This window comes from Hyla sarda, chromosome 6 (assembly GCF_029499605.1).
Source record: "Hyla sarda isolate aHylSar1 chromosome 6, aHylSar1.hap1, whole genome shotgun sequence".
In the NCBI taxonomy this organism is placed as follows: Eukaryota; Metazoa; Chordata; class Amphibia; order Anura; family Hylidae; genus Hyla; species Hyla sarda.
The window spans coordinates 196,689,423-196,707,287 of record NC_079194.1 but is presented as its reverse complement, the minus strand read 5'-3'; the positions used below and the strand labels follow the sequence as shown (position 1 = coordinate 196,707,287).

The 17,865-nt window shown below is 43.1% G+C and overlaps 1 protein-coding gene across 1 annotated transcript in view; it reads right to left on the bottom strand.

The window, feature by feature from the left end:
• Positions 1–209: 209 nt before the first annotated feature.
• The window catches only part of WWOX (WW domain containing oxidoreductase), a 1,139,839-nt gene continuing 1,122,183 nt past the window's right edge, over positions 210–17,865 (bottom strand). The window contains exon 11 of the transcript XR_008845171.1: positions 210–1,508. The gene's annotated coding sequence lies outside the window, so the exon portion shown is untranslated. The remainder of the gene's footprint in view (positions 1,509–17,865) is intronic.

Genomic DNA, 17,865 nt, shown 5'->3' with positions numbered 1-17,865 from the left:
AAAGGTTTTCCACCGGAGTACCCCTTTTAAGATTGGTGAGGATCCAAACATTCAGACCCTGACTAAAGAAAACTATATTAACGTATCTCTGCCACATAAGTTTTACCAAATGACAGGAGGAGAGAGCAATTGAACCATTAGGTTTTGTAAATCTCCCGTGTTGTTGACATTTCTGTTTAAAAAATAAATAAATAAGACACACACTGTAGCAGGATCTTGTATTTATTAATGGAATCAAACAGAATAAGAAAGTACAGACAATAAAACTTGAATCAGCAGTCTCCAGTATATAAGCGGAGCACATGTTAAATATAGCAGTTTTTACGGGACAGTATATTATCCTAACATTTACCATTATACTAATATTATGCCGGCAGCAGAGACGTTCCGGAGCAACGGGGACACGGCGACAGCGATGGAGCGACTTCCAGGGTAGCGGTGACGGGTCCGGAGCAGCGGGGACACGTGAGTATTAGCTCCTATCCAGTGATCTTCAACCTGCGGACCTTCAGATGTTGCAAAACTACAACTCCCAGCATGCCCGGACAGCCAACGGCTGTCCAGGCATGCTGGGAGTTGTAGTTTTGCAACGTCTGGAGGTCCGCAGGTTGAAGACCACTATTGGGTTCAGAATCTTTATTTTTTTAGATTTTGATCCTATAAATTGGGTGCGTCTTATACGCCGGTGCGTCCTATAGGACGAAAAATACGGTAATTGACTGACCCCAGCATCAAATCTGCAGGTTCAAAATCTGTGCATTAAATCTGTGCAAGATACTGCACCTAAAGTCCTTTAGAGTATTTCAAGGGACTAGGACTGGGTAAGTATGTTTTTTTTTTTCTATTCCCGTCCCCTGCAGCATATTATTTATTTTAAAGGCTGGAATACGCTTTAAGGCTATTTACCTACCAACTGCAACAAAAATAAAGCTTATATCAGATGATCAAATTGTATAGCAAGCATTATCATGTATCATAGACAGAATAATCCTACAAAGTGGAGCTGCTGTCATTCATTTTCATTCACCAAAGGATGTTTTCCTTAAAATTAGTAAGAAATCAAAATAAGACAAAGAAATAAGCTTAACTAAGCAACAAGAAATAGATATTGTCCCTCTTAACCCTGCAGAATTCCCCATTTCCCACTAGTACTTAACATTTTTCACTATGTTGTGACTGCTATTATTCCATTTAACACTAGTTAATCTGTATCAGAGGTATATAGAAACCCTCTTGATGATAGGGTTGGAAAGCTTCCAAAGCTGGCAGGTTCCTAACACGCACACACTCTGTGTTTTGATCCTAACGGTGGCTCCCTGCTATTTGGACTGGCTGCCAACTCGTTCTTGGATAAGCCTCTCGCTCAGCTCCCACAAGGCCTCTGCCGTCTCCTCTCTCTGGGCCTCCTGTGAAGGCAAGCAGCGGCAGCAGTTGTTGAAGTACATCCCTCCAAGGCCTTCCAGGTCGGGGGAGACCGCACAGTAGACAGATGTGGCAGCTCCTTGTTGCTAGAAGAGAAAAGATATGTATCAATTGAATGCTACTGTGTTAATTGTATCCAGAATAGATGAATATCAGTGCGGCATCGGGCTCTACTGAGCTATTAGAAATGGACAGAGCTTATTGTACAATACGACTGAGATAAGACTTAGGAAAGCAGCCTGTGTGTTTCTGGATACATTTTAGAATTGAGTTTGAGGTGCAGATTCACATACTAGATCATAATAATATACAAGATTGTTGTTGATAATAGAGGAAAGTTAAATAACATTTTCTATCAAAATATTCTGTACATCAAAGGTGGTAGCAATATGGCTCAGGAACAGATCCAGTGAGAACAAAGGACAAAAGAATACATATAGACCATTGTGGTTCATAATGTGGGGATGGCTGGAGCCCTGACACTACACAAAAATGTCTAAAATTAGACAGCATTCAGCAATATACCATATATACTCGAGTATAAGCCGAGCTTTTCAGCACGATTTTTCATGCTGAAAACGCCCCCCTTGGCCTATACTCGAGTGAACTCTGCGCCTGTCAATCCCTTTCTGTAGTCTTCAACCTGTGGACCTCCAGATGTTTCAAAACTACAACTCCCAGCATGCTGAGGGCTGTCCGGGCATGCTGGGAGTTGTAGTTTTGAAACATCCAGAGGTCCGCCCTGGACTAGTGACATTGCCTTGACGACGACGCACAGGGACGTTCATGCGCAGGGCCACGTCACTAGTCCAGGGCCGGGCACGGAGCAGAAAAAAGGGTCTCCCGGTGAAAATGGACCGCCTGGAACTGCATACCCTCCCCACCAGATGGTCCCTGCAGCATAGATGGCCCGGACCAGCTCACCCTTCCTTCCCACCGAGGGGAGGTGAGTAGAAAACTAAAAAGGGGGGGGGGGGGGGTCTGGATGATGACGAAGACCCAGCAGTGGTCTTCAACCTGCGGACCTCCAGGTGTTTCAAAACTACAACTCCCAGCATGGGAATGCTGGGAGTTGTAGTTTTGCAACATCTGGAGGTCCGCATTTTGAAGACCACTGAAGGTATTGACAGGCGGTGATGATGATGGGCGGTGATGATGAAGGGGGGGGATGATGACAGGGTGATGATGAAGGGGGGGATGATGACAGTGTGATGATGACAGGCGGTGATGATGAAGGGGGGGGGTAATGACATGGGGGGATGATGTATTTCCCACCCTAGGCTTATAGTCGAGTCAATAACTTTTCCTGGGTTTTTATGGGTTGAAATTAGGGGCCTCGGCTTAGATTCAGGTCGGCTTATACTCGAGTATATACGGTATGCAAAAAGAGTGGTCTTTCATTCCGCTGGTGAATTAAAGGCACCTCTTTTTCATATGTAATCAGAGGCCTGCTTTGTTATAATGGGATCCAATCCCACTCATAGTGTAAAACAAATAGAGCTATTGAGCACCAATGCGAAATTCGTAATATTAATGTTTTTATCTGCAGCTGCGGGACGGTTTATTCTTTAGGGCCCCGCTGTACCCCTTACACCCCTGACTACATATATAGTGCAAAAAGTTTTCAAAGTGATCTAACTCCACTCTGAATGCAAACTCCATATGTAAGACAGACAAGTCCAACAGCCTACTGAATGCCAAGTAATGGGAGAACTGCAAGGTTTTGCGCTAAGAGTATTGTATATATTATATACATTATGTCCGCTTTGCAAAGACACTATTTATGGGGCGATCACTGCTTCATAGAGTATTAAAAAGGCAGTATGTAAATGTATGCCCTGTCACAGTAATGTTTTTCAGCCTGTGCCATAATTATACATCTTAGGACAGAAAGGGGTTAAAGGGATTTTCCCACTAGATAAAAATATGGCCCCCCGGCCACTTTCAGACAGTTTTCAGCAGGTGGAGGAGATGATCGGGTAATGAAATCCAAATCCTAATTGGCTGTGTTAGGCTGGGTTCACACTACGGTTTGTAATTGCGGTTCCCATATACGGCTGGGAGGAGTGGTGGGCGGGGCTTAATCGCGGCACCCGCACTCAGCCGTATAGGGAGCCATAGTTAATGTATGTCTATGAGCCGGCTGGAGTGAACCGCAGCCTCCGGTCGGCTGCTTTTTCGTCCGTATGCGGTTTCCCGACCGCAGGCAAAAACGTGGTCGACCACGTTTTTGCTTGCGGTCGGGAAACCGCATACGGACGAAAAAGCAGCCGACCGGAGGCTGCGGTTCACTCCGGTCGGCTCATAGACATACATTAACTACAGTTCCCTATACGGCTGAGTGCGGGTGCCGTGATTAAGCCCCGCCCACCCCTCCTCCCAGCCGTATACGGGAACCGTAATGACAAACCATAGTGTGAACCCCGCCTTACACAGTTTGCATAACTCCTATTGACATTAATGGTTAAGTTATAGAAACAACATATGCCCTTAGGCTGAAGATGGCTGGGTGGCCATATTACCTACTCATATAACCTACTCAGCCAACCTGGGCACCTAGATGCCCTCTTGGTTGTTCTGACATAGGTTTATGAAAACCCCCACAGGGGCAGATAGAGCCGGTATTACTGACAACTTGGCACTCCATGTGCTGCCATACAGGTTCGAAGAACATTGTTTTTTGTTTGTATGAGCCCTTGTCTATCAGTGACGTGGGACGGCACTTGTATCATACATAACATTCAGTATGGTGAAGCTTTAGGGATTGTAGTCTTCTTATGTTTACAAGAGAGATGGAGGACATTACTTGATAGATTTATCTATCCCATGCCTTGTAGTACATACGGCACAATATACTATACCATATAGCCTTTGTACATGAACAACACGGGAGTAAATGTCATTTGCCACCACATCTGCAGATGATAGCACAACTCCACATGTATCTCTTTTCTATCATTGCAGTAATTTGGCCATTTGTATAGATCTTCTTTCCTCCCTTTCCAGAAATCAATTGAAGGCTCTTATTTAAAGGTATTATGTTTAACATCATTCCGTTGAAGGATAGACTCTGCCTCTTCAAAATCCCGGCCTGCTAATGCTGAGGAGCAATATAGTCTGACACATCTGATATAAAAAAATATGGCTCAGAATTAACCCAGGCACTCCAATTAAGCCCATCACGGAAAGTGCAATTGGGACGCCAGCCAATACTGTCCATACATTTCTGGTCAGGAGTATTTCACGCTGGCAAATGCTGCTGGGAACGTAAGTGTTTAAAGAGATCTTCCCCACATACACACTGCAGGGATGCCCAGGAAATTTTAACCCCTGCACTGCCAGCAAGACAGCATTCAAAGGGTTACACTGGGCCAACACAATGGCCATCAGTCTCCACTAGTAAAAATCATAATAATAACATTTCTCTGGACAGCTGCCACCCGTCATAATTGAACTTAAAGAAATGAAGTAGAAACATTATAGATTTAGCTGTGGTTTTATTCACATTTTTGCCAGTAAGTTAATTAGTGAATTACCAGGAAATATTTTGGCAGATATCTGCTGCTATACAGGGATTCGGGCTGCTCCTTCCTCTCTTATTTGGACTTTATTGTAACATAAGGTACTGCACATTTCTCTAACACTCAATTCTAAGCACTGTGTTTTATTTTTAGGTCCAATCCATCTTTTTACAGTTAATATGAAATGATAATAAATCTCATGCACCCAATTCATTGCAAAAACACAGTTTCACGTTGTCTACATATTTTATTATACATTTTATAGATGAGATGTAGATTAGTCAGTAAAGCAGGTCCAAATTGTTGGATAGGTCAGAGGTTCACAACCTGTGACTCTCAACACACCCTGACAGCTAGAAAGCCCAAGGTTTGAGGCCACTGACATAAAGTAGCTAAACTGGCTTAATGTTTTCTAGTTTTTTACACTAGGCTGGACTATGTTCCACCCTTAAGGGGGCAGGCTGCCATGCCCCCCTCCCATAGACATGAAGGTAGGAAGTGTGGCCTGACATCACAAGTGAGGGGGAGGGGGCTGGTTTGACAACACGGCCACTGCCGCCACACCCAGCATGTAGATACACAAATTCTGAATGCCACATGCAGCAGGAAGCAGCGGAGTACCCCTTTAATACATAATATGTGTGTAATATGCTGGTGCGGTTGGCCCTGGGTTTCTCCTAATGCAAGACAATACTAGACCTCATGTGGCTGGAATGTGTCAGCAGTTCCTGCAAGAGGAAGGCATTGATGCTATGGACTGGCCCGCCCGTTCCACAGACCTGAATCCGATTGAGCACATCTGGGACATCATGTCTCGCTCCATCAACCAACACCACGTTGCACAACAGACTGTCAAGGAGTTAGCGGATTCTTTAGTCCAGGTCTTGGAGGACATCCCTCAGGAGACCATCCGTCACCTCATCAGGAGCATGCCCAGGCATTGTAGGAAGGTCATACGGGCACATGGAGGCCACACACACTACTGAGCCTCATTTTGACTTTTTGTATTTATTTTTTTGATCAGTGTAGGATAGAATCATTGCAGTCTGTATGCCACATTATGGTGGGTACCACTCAGAACTGGTATGGAGCTATTATATTGACTTTCTTGAGGTACAATGCTTGTATGTGAATGTAAGGCTGGGTTTACACATAATATTTTGGTCAGTATTTTAGCCACAACCAGGGGTAAGTCTAAAAAACATAAAAAGGTATTAATCTTTTCGTCCGTTCTACTTCTGGTTGTGGCAAAAAATACTGCCCAAAATACTTTGTGTGAACCCAGCCTAATGCTTCCTCATTACCTGAAACCTAACATTTTTCTTATCTTCTAAGAACTGAGCCGGTGGTAGATACCAGCTGAACTCTATGTGACAATTTCATTTTCTGAACTATTTTGACAGTGTAATAACAAGTTATAATTTCCCTCATAGTGGCGGGTCAGATGTGGCGTGGTGAGTTAGAGGGTTGTCAGGCACCCAATTAGTGCAGCATTCTGCGCTGCTGATAGGGACTGAAATCTTCGCAAATACTGATAAAGCCCACAGCCCTTTAATCACTTCCTGATGACTCTAGAATGTCATCCAGCTTGTGTCATGTCAGTCTGTCATGTGACAAGGACACAGTGCTGAAAGGAATTAATAAATTCCACACAGAAGAAAATAGCTCTAACAATGGACTTGTCACCGGCGTTACCTCATTCACTTTGATAGCAAATAGGAAACAATTTGACTTCTACATAACAGAACATGTAAAAAAGACAATTTTTAACTAACTGGTAAATTGCCTGTAACTCCATTAACGTGTATCTGTCATGTCATACGGGAGAAAAGAACCAGCACTGCAAAGTCCTCATGTAATTATATTATCATTCACCTACCCTCTATACCATCATTGAATAATATAACTTCCATAATAAAGAGCACGGCTAATATTAACCCATTAATGTCCCAGCCTGTTTGGGCCTTGAGAACACAGCCAATTTACATTTTTGCTTTTCATTGTTTCCTCCTGCCTTCTAAGAGCTATTGCTCTTTTATTTTTCCAACTACAGATCCATATGAGGGCTTGTTTTTTGTAGGACCAGTAAGTCTCCAGCTTAATGCTGCAGGAGTCCAGTGAGTGCTGCCCTCCTCTTCTCTCACACACTAGAGGTCCCACTGTACCTCTAGTGTCTGCAGCAGTTTCTGTATATACCGTAAAATAAGAGTCTTAAAATGATTGCCCCTATACCCTCTCCCCCTTATACTGTAAATACTGTAAATGATATATGAAGCAGAGGGTAAGATCAGTACTGTAAATATTTATTATACAGTAAGCGGAACTGCACTGACCTAACCCTCAGCCCCCTATATACTGTACAGTACTGACCTCACCCTCTCTCCCTAATATATGTCGCCAATATATTGACCTCATCCTCTGTCCCTATATATGCCGCCCCCTAAATACTTTACCTTTTATTCTTCATATTTTCTTACTTCGGAGGCTCAGGAATCAATTGCCAGTTATCCATAGAGTTATGCCATGAAGGGGAAATTTATCAAAACGAAAAGATGCTGAGTTGCCCATAGCAACCAATCAGATCGCTTCTTTCATTTTTCAGAGGTCTTTTCAAAAATGAAAGAAGCGATCTGATTGGTTGCTATAGGCAACTTTTCCTCTGGACAGGTTTTCATATATCTCCGACCTGGTACCATCATATGTTCATCCTGGAACTGATTAATATTCTATGTTGTGGAACCGCTGTATTTTAATAGTTTGGAAAATTCTGCATGCATTCATACCAAATATGTCTGTTGGGGGGAGGGGGGGAGTGGTTCAAAGGAGATTGATGTAAACTTTTGGGAAAATGAGGGCTTTTTTATATTTTTCAAAACTTTTGAGGAAGGCTGTATCAGCAGATTTTACAATGGCAGTTACAGAGGCCTTCAGAAGGCTTATGACTGTCATGCTAACTGATCTTCAGCCCACTGTTATGAACATGTAGAAAGGCTCTACCTGACAGCCAGTCAGTGCATGCACTTCAGTAATACAGGGGTTTTACCAGTGAAATGCCCCTTCTGATTGGTCAGTACTTCCAGCCATTGACATGTTTGATAGATCTGGACTGTCCGTAGCATTGTATGTTGAGTATGGTTTTAAGTTACAATGGTTCAAAAAATACTATTGTACACTAAAAGTATTGTAACCTGAGGCCTTTGTAAGTTCAGGAACCACTGTATACACTATTTAAATGTCAGCTATAACATTTAACACACTGCGGTAGGTTTACTGTACTTGTAGGCTTTACATGTAGCAATTAAGGCAGCATTTAGTCAGTATTTTGTCCGTCTTTTGATCAGTATTAATAGTTACAACAGGAGTGCAGCAACAGACACAGAGAAAAACTATATTGGAATGATTTGCAAATGTTTTTGTGTCTTAGACGCACTCCTGGTTTTAGCTGAAAATGCTGATCAATAATACACGTAAACCCATCCTTACAGGGAAAAAATATTCATCGTAAGTTATGTCTAATTGTGAAGACCAACTCTGCTACACCTGTAGCTTTATTTAGCTGTAGATAGCACATTGTAATATTCTGATGAACAGTGGTAGATGACAAACTCCACTTTACTACATGTGTATAATGAGGAGGGATCTCCAACAATGCACAGTCCTTATCCATAGCATAACTTGTGCCCGAACGATGGATTGAAATCCAGGCTGGCAATGTGCACTAGTCCCAATGAAACATCTGTCACTCTGCATCTCGCTGGCGGCTCTGGGAAGGAGTTAAGTGAAATGTTGCTCTTGACAAGATGAGATTTCTTCCTACTATCTTTCCTTGACTACACTCAAACCAGGGCCTTCCACCAAATGAAGAGTAGTGTCAGAGAAACACATTGTCACAGTGATGGAAGCGGCTAAATTGATGTCCTCGTTTGTTCCCCCTTTAAGCCATTTAACTTAAATACCATTACATCTCGTCAGTTTTGTGCTAGCGAGCAACAGGAAAGTTAACAAGCAAGTGACCTTTCTGGAGAGAAGGAGTAATAAGATATGACTGCCGTCCTCTGTGTCTCTAACTAATATCCATCTACGTTCTCCCATGTAAGAGCAGGCTAATGATGCCAAGGCGCCTCTGCTATGTATACAGGAAGAGATTATTAGAGCTGATATGGTAATGATAATCATGCATACAGATGTAGCAGAGGTGAAATTGTTGCTCTGAGTTCTGCATTCACTTAAGCCACAATTAACTAGGTTTAGCTGCGTTTTATATGTTATTGTGGTGTCCCGGTACCGCATCCTATACGGTACCTATGTATGTGTGGGTCCCCATAGCCAGAGTCCCTAGGACATAGGGATCCCTGTCACTTAATTAACCCCTTGTCGCCTCTATTTCTACTAATAGACCAGTGGTCTATATGAGGTTAATGTAAATATAATTATAAATCTGTAATAAAATGGTTAATTACCAGTGCCATAGCGTTGTAGGACCTGCGGGTCATGTGACTAGGTGAACTCTATGGTATTAAGCTTAAGGACCTTTAGAGGCCCTGTGACGTAAGCAATCCCATTACTCTCTGTAATGGTGAATGGCAGATGTTCGGACCAATCGGATTTGCCCCGCCCCCTGCCCATATAAGGCAGCGGCAGCCATCTTCTCGCTCTCTTGTTCCTGCACAACCAAGCAGTAAGGATGTCTCTTACCTCGTGGGCTGTCATGAGAGAAGGATCTGCGCAGCAACTAACGCAGTGAGTTAGGCCTGAGCCTTGCAGCAATGGCTGAACAATTCTAAGTCTAGAGTATATCAATCCCCAGACACTCTGCAGCATCACCGGACCTAGTAATACCCCTAAATCCGGATGGATCTGCAAATATCTACCCTAAATTCAGAGACTGTATAACTAGCTCAAGGTCCGCAACAACTGTCAGTCACTAAGCAAAATAAGGACTGTTTATATGAGACTGTTACTGTGCCTTGGATACTGCAAGCACTTCAGTAAAGTTGTTCAAGTTCAATCTCTTTGTGGACCTTCAGTCATTTCATGCACCTATCGTTACTGGGAAGGGCGGCAATGGGCCGGAGCATTGACTCAGCATACCAGCCCTCAACCTGGCATCACAAACTATAGGGTTAACATTAATCCCTCCTATACTGATACCATACCACCACTACCATACACCCCCCCCCCAAGGGCTACCACATTATGATATCCTAGTAAGTTATAACAAGCTTAGTGCCATATGCTCCCAGAAGATCTTGGGTATCAATGCAGAAATGATAACAGAACCCCCATCTTCCATGTGTGATTTATAATACTGCTGTCATCTTATGTAGCAGAGAGGCCTTAGGGTCCCCCTCAACTATTCCTCCCCTAACACTTGGCAAGTGCTGCATAACAATTGATGCATAAATGTCTCCAAATCACTACAAACATGTGCAAATCTATAGAACTTAATATAAGTTATTTCATCTTGTTTCTCTATTCATGTACATAGCTGCTTGGATCAGTTTGCTGTTTAACTCCACCCCACTGCTGGACCTGTAACCTTACAATGCCCTTCCTGTAATTTTCCCATATTAGCATTTCCTAATTCCTAAATTCCACAGGCTGTCCGGGCATGCTGGGAGTTGTAGTTTTGCAACAGCTGGATGTACACAGTTTGGAAAACACTGGCTTGGACTAAGGTGGATTGCTAGAAAAAAAGGGGCAGAAGCACCTGACTGCACATGCTGTCTCTTCATCACTGTTCTGCAAAGCTACAACAAGTGGCATGCAGATTTATAATGAATGTCTATGGAACTTATGGTATTTCTGTATACTGGAAGTCCCATAGACCTCCATTGTATCTGTAAACCACTGCCTAAGCAGAAATGAAGATACACAGCAGGTGTCAGGTCTCAGCTACTGGATATCCACCGATACAATCTTCTGACAAGTCACTTATACACGTCAGAAGCTTGTTGTTATTATAGGTAAACTTTAAGTCCACATGCAAAATCATCTATGGATTTTCACCTTCAATCCAGAACTAATCTGCAGCAAAATTCATATATGTAACAAGTAAAATGGAAGCATTGCTGCTCTACTTAGTTTACATGACACCATGAAAACTACAAACTGAGCAGAAAGCCATACATATGCCTCACTGCTCAGTGGAAATTCATTGGGCTGGATACAGAGCACCAGGTACAGTGAATGTAAAAAGTGTATGTGGCAATGTATATAGCATCGCCACTTACGTCTGAATTTCCCCAAAGTAATAAATCCATGTTTTGTTTTTTTACATTTGTTTTTAAAACTCTGAATGAACTAGATTAGTTCCAAATCGATCCAGTCATCTCTAAGGCAGGGTTTATATATTTGTGCCCACTCAGCCATGGATACATCAGCAAAAATGTCAAAATGGTCAGTCAACATATCTGTCCATGGAAAGGCATTAGCCCCATTGATTTCAACGGCACAAATGTAGTCAGCCTTTTACTATGTTTAGGTTGTTTTCCGAGCATATACATTTTTTTGTCGCAGACTCAAAAGCATGGACTGCAGAACTTTTCAATGCAACATTTGGGCCAAAAAATTCAATAAGACCCTTGCCTGTTCATGCAAATACATCAGAACTCCACTTTGACATTTTGTTGACGTAGCTGAGCCATGGAGGGCACATATGTGGTCTGAGCCCTAACTGCAACACATAAAAAGTGTGTCAGTTTCTGGAAGAGAGCAGCCATGGTTTTCTTATTCTGTTTTACCTATTGAAACATAACCAGATATCCTATCTAGATCATGCCTGGAACCTACACAAAGTAATCATTGTATGTTAGTCTTCCCTTTCAGCCTTACAAGAGCTTATTAAGTTGAGTGTTGAAATGTTAGGCTGACATAGTCTCTGTTCAAGTGCAGCTTTAGAATTCTCTCAATTGGAAGGGTCCAATGCTTGAGAGGATTGTTATCTTTTTCTAGACAAAACCAATTACCTTCACACTAGGAGGGGAGTGCACTATTTCTGACCATGGAGTAGCAGCAGTATAGACGAGCTCTGTTAGAAACATCTATGTAATGCTTGAACTCTTAGGTCTTTATATAGATATATTCATAGTAGAAGATTTGTTGTGGACATTTCTGAGACTGGTAAGGGATTCGCTCTTGGGAGAACAAAAAGGTCAGGAGTTGAAGTTCCTCAAGCCCAATTTGTCTGACGTCTGTTGGGGGAAAAGTCAGGAGGCTTCAATACAGATAGTCAGCCAGTCCTGCCAAAATTGGCAAGTTTGGCCAAAATTGATTTGGCAGCCAATTCAACACAACTTCTCAACTCTTCTGAATGTCGATTTAGATCAATATATTTTCTTAAAAGAGCCATAAAATGATATGACTTATACGTTTATTACTTATGACAATAAATAAAAGGGGTATCATGGTTTTAGTGTTGAATAATGAAATGATGCACAATCCTTAGCTTGTTACAGGACACAGCTCTTTACCGTAGGTAGCTATGCACCTGTAGGTCCATCACATGATCAACACACTTCATCATTTCCTATGGAGCGACCACTATCAGAGATATTGAAAACCATGAGAAAATGATAAAGTATAATGGAAAACTGTGTAAGTTTTAATGATTCCAAAACATATTGCGGAAGCCATAATATTGCTTTGTTAAAACTTACCCTATAATAGAAACAACTTTGGAATTCTGCCCCAAAATTTGAGACTGAGCATGAATGGGTTAATGGTGAAATGTTAATGAGGTAAGTATTCTACACCTGACATTTATGCATTTTGGACTATTTGCCATGTTAAGAAAGGAGCGGTAATTAGGGTTTAATCACTTTCCTTGTTTCTGGGATGTGCGCGCCTCATAATGATGAATTGCCCATTTGCAAATGATATCATGAAGATTCGAACAACCTGCGATTCTCAATGACTTTCAGGGAGACTGATACAGAGCTGCTACTGTCTGTCAGATGAGTGCTTCACGTTATGGGGGCTGTGATAAAACATGGGCAACTATCTTTCCTACTATAGTAAGTGATGGCATATTGCTAGGGTAAATTATGGCATATTGCTAGGATAAGCCATCACTTGCTGATCAATGGGGGTCCAATTGATGGCACCCTTACTCCCTATGCTGTGTTTTCCTTTAAGGCATTACTCGCAGCCACCCGCTGTAGAGTGAACTAAAACCCATTGACATAAGTGGAGGTGTGCTGCAGACTAGAGATGAGCGAACTTACAGTAAATTCGATTTGTCACGAACTTCTCGGCTCGGCAGTTGATGACTTATCCTGCGTAAATTAGTTCAGCTTTCAGGTGCTCCGGTGGGCTGGAAAAGGTGGATACAGTCTTAGGAAAGAGTCTCCTAGGACTGGATCCACCTTTTCCAGCCCACCGGAGCACCTGAAAGCTAAACTAATTTATGCAGGAAAAGTCATCAACTGCCGAGCCGAGAAGTTCGTGATGAATCGAATTTACTGTAAGTTCGCTCATCTCTACTGCAGACCTTTACACAGGTGACCAGGAATGGAGCCCTGCAGGAGAAATACCAAGGGGACATCCCCTGCCTCAGCAGGGATACTAAAAGGTCGGACCACCACTAGTGTTATGACATAACATCATATCATGGGAATACCCATTTAAGCAATGGAAAAAGGAACTACAATTTATTTCAATTTGAATTGCAGTGGGGCCTCCCTTTAACAGTGCTTTGGATAGAGGGTAGAGTGGATACGGTAAATTCTGCACAAGCTCATGGACATCTCAGGGGGAAGGGGAAGAGATCTGCACCACACAGGGGAAGTTGTAGGTCCGCTTAAGAACTACAACATTGCCATTTAGTCTCACATACTTCCCTGAGCCCCTTATCAATGGTCTCCCAGCCAGAAAGAACTCTGGTTAATCAAAAAATATATACATTAATTGGAATAAAATATTGACCAAAAAAAAAAGACCTGACAATTAATGATGAAATAAATAATACATTGTATAGCAGTACATAAGGGAAAGGGTATGAGAATGTCATGGGTATTTTAAATAAAACAAAAAAAAAATTGATATTGACTATGCCTCTCACCTTTATGATATTGTCAAAGAGAAGTGAAGCATAGATGACATTAAAACTATGCCCCCCCCCCCCCCAATTAAAATATCTGCAGACAACAATGCACCAAGTGGCTTGCAGGCAAATGTAGAGAAGGTCCCATCCTCTATGTAGGCCTAGGGACCGCTAGCATCAAGCAGTGTTCCCAGTCTTGTGTATTCCATATACTTGAGGCCCGGATACTCACAGAAGGGCAGTCAGATAAGAAGCAGGAACATCTTTTGTGGTATCTTGACACAAATAGATAATTCATAAATTTTAACTAGTGAATGTTGCTTAACACGGTAAAACTCCACCATAACACTTTAGATGTCCAAAATCAAGATGACAGATCTTCAAATATCCGGAAAATTATGATGGTAAGATTTGCAAATCATTGATTATAAATGTCATTGGCATTGTTATCTACACTCTAGGTGCCACCCTCTGTACCATGTGATCATGACTGGATTTGTACCACAATATGGAGGTGTTGTCACATGTACACATGTGGTTCATATTTTTCCCAGACTTACAGTAGCAAGATTTGAATTACCGTATTTTTCGCCGTATAAGACGCACTTTTTCTTCCCCAAAACTGGGGGGAAAAAGTCGGTGCGTCTTATACGGCGAATACACCCCTATCGCGGCGGTCCCTGCGGCCATCAACGGCCGGGACCCGCGGCTAATACAGGACATCACCGATCGCGGTGATGCCCTGTATTAACCCTTCAGACGCGGCGATCAAAGCTGACCGCCGCGTCTGAAGGGAAAGTGACACTAACCCGGCTGTTCAGTCGGGCTGTTCGGGACCGCCGCAATTTCACTGCGGCGGTACCCGAACAGCCCGACTGAATAGCCAGGTTAGTGCTTACAGGACACCGGGAGGGACCTTACCTGCCTCCTCGGTGTCTTCTCCATTCAGGGATCCCCTGTATGCGAGCGCTCTCCTTTCTCGTCATCACGTCGTCGCGTACGTGCGTCGGCGTGCGTAACGACGTGATGGCGGCGACGGAGAGCGAGGATACCCGGCCGGCAGCAGAGACGTTCCAGAGCGACGGGGACACAGAGACAGCGATGGAGCGACATCCAGGGCAGCGGTGACGGGTCTGGAGCGGCGGGGACACGTGAGTATTACCTCCTCCTGGAGTGGTCTTCAATCTGCGGACCTCCAGATGTTGCAAAACTACAACTCCCAGCATGCCCGGACAGCCAGCGGCTGTCCGGACATGCTGGGAGTTGTAGTTTTGCAACATCTGGAGGTCCGCATGTTGAACACCACTATTGGGTTTTATCTTTATTTTTTTAGATTTTGCACCTATAAATTGGGTGCATCTTATACGCCGGTGCGTCCTATAGGGCAAAAAATACGGTAGGCCTCAGACGTATGGCCATATAAGGCCTCCATTTATAACTGGGCCATAACATGCTGCCCCAGAGGTGCATGTGGCGTCTACTGTACATCTGTATGGTACCAATACAGGAGGCAATTAATTCTATTAGATTACATAAAATCCAACCAGTAAGCTGGTTAATGTGTCATGTATCACCACAATTATAACACCTGTGAAAGGCTAAGAAAATCCTGAAAACATGACCTGTTGGGGGGAACTTGAAGACCGCGCTTGGGAAACACTGGCTTTATCTAAGGAGGAGAATAGATCTATATATATGCTGCATCTGTTGGGGAGATAATACATAAGAACATGATAAGGAATGAGTTGACACCTGTTAGTCACACAAATAATTCAACTAAAGTAATATTCATTAAAGGGGTACTCCGGTGGAAAACTATTTTTTTTTAATCAGAAAGGTAAACAGATTTGTAAATTACTTCTATTACACAAATCTTAATCCTTCCAGTAATTATTAGCTGCTGAATACTAAACAGGAAATTCTTTTCTTTTTGGAACACAGAGCTCTCTGCTGACAACATGACCACAGTGCTCTCTGCTGACATCTCTGTCCATTTTAGGAACTGTCCAGAGCAGCATATGTTTGCTATGGGGATTTTCTCCTACTCTGGGCAATTCTTAAAATGGACAGAGATGTCAGCAGAGAGCACTGTGCTCGTGATGTCAGCAGAGAGCTCTGTGTTCCAAAAAGAAAATCATTTCCTCTGTAGTATTCAGCAGCTAATAAGTACTGGATGAATTAAGATTTTTTTTATAGAAGTAATTTACTAGTCTATTTAACTTTCTGGCACCAGTTGATTAAAAAAAAAAAAGTCTGAAGGGGTAAATACAGCATAAATCTCATTCGGTTTTTTTCTCAATTTTTTATTTTTTTGGTTACATTAATAAACAATTTTTTTTCAAAAAAAATTATCAAGGTGACAGGTCTCATTTAAGCATCAGCTGAAGTCACCACTAATGTAGGCTTCCATCTGGGGCCTAGTAGAAAAGCTGGCGAGGGGCCAGTAAGGGGGAGTCTCATTGTGTTTACACCTGATGCATTAAGGTTCACTGCCCTGCGTCCTGGCAGCGGCATTCCAGCGGTTTTGTTTAGCTTATCAACAGTCTTTGCTTTTGTGAGTGGACAAGTGATTTCAGCGTGCGAGGCAGCTATAATGGCCTGACTGACGGCTCAGCCAGATAAACACCGGAGAATAACAGACATGGGAACAATCTAGGTATTCATGATCTCCACTCGACCGGGTTAAAAGGATTTGCCAGCCAAGGGCACAACACTTCAGGCTAATTTGCTCAACTAGAAGCACTGCCAAAGTACGACTAGAAAACAGATACGAACAAGGAGCCAACGTCCAATATGGGACCCTCATCCCCTTTTTCGGTGACATAAACAAGAGTGTGAACTTATTTTTATCAAAGAGGAAACAATGCAGCGGCACAATGTAATCTCTGTCTTCACACCTTGTAGATATGAGAGGACATGAGAGTGATGACATTCCTGTCAACTGAGGAAATGTTACATCACACAGACATATAAGAGTCCTGGCCGCGATTGGCAAATCGAATATATAGGGTAGATTATGGCACATTGTTTTTATATTATATAATAAACCATATTGCTTTGCTATAGAATAAATGAAGAGATCAATATGGGGCTTTCACTTACTTAAATGTTGTATTAATCTTTGTAAATCTCATTGGTCCCGTCCCCTCAATAGACTTGCATTGAGGGTACGGGGCATGACGTCACACGGGGCGGAGTCGTGACATCACGGACTTCCGTTCCCGTGGTCGGGACCCAGACCCTCCAGCGCTTCCGGACAAGAAACAGGTGGGTGCCGCATGCTATATTGTGGGGGTCCCCAGCTGCGGGACCCCCGCGATCAGTCATCTTATCCCCTATCCTTTGGTATTAATATAAACACTATTCTTTCTATTAAATCTGGTGGAACTACAAATGTATGATCCAAACTTCTAATGATAGTGTAAACACAGTGTAAGTCAATGGGGTCTGTCAAACCCTTAGTGACCATTGTTTGAGAGATTCAGCACTGCCATCATGGTTTCCACAACATTCATACCTGCCAACTTTTAATAAAGGATTTTATGGAGATACTTAAAGAGGTACTCCAGCGCTAAGACATCTTATCCCCTATCCAAAGGGGACCCCCGTGATCTTTCACGTAGCACCCCGTTACCATCAGCCCCCGGAGCATGTTCGCTCCGGGTCTGATGACTGCAGATGACGGGGCCAGAGTATTGTGACGTCACAGCTCTGCCCCCGTGTGACGTCACACTCCGCCCCATCAATGCAAGCCTATGGGGGGGGGGGGGGGTGGCAGCTGTCACGCCCCCTCCCATAGGCTTGCATTGAGGGGGCAGAGCCGTGACGTCACAATAATCCGTTCCCGTGATCGGCAGTCATCAGACCCGGAGCGAACAT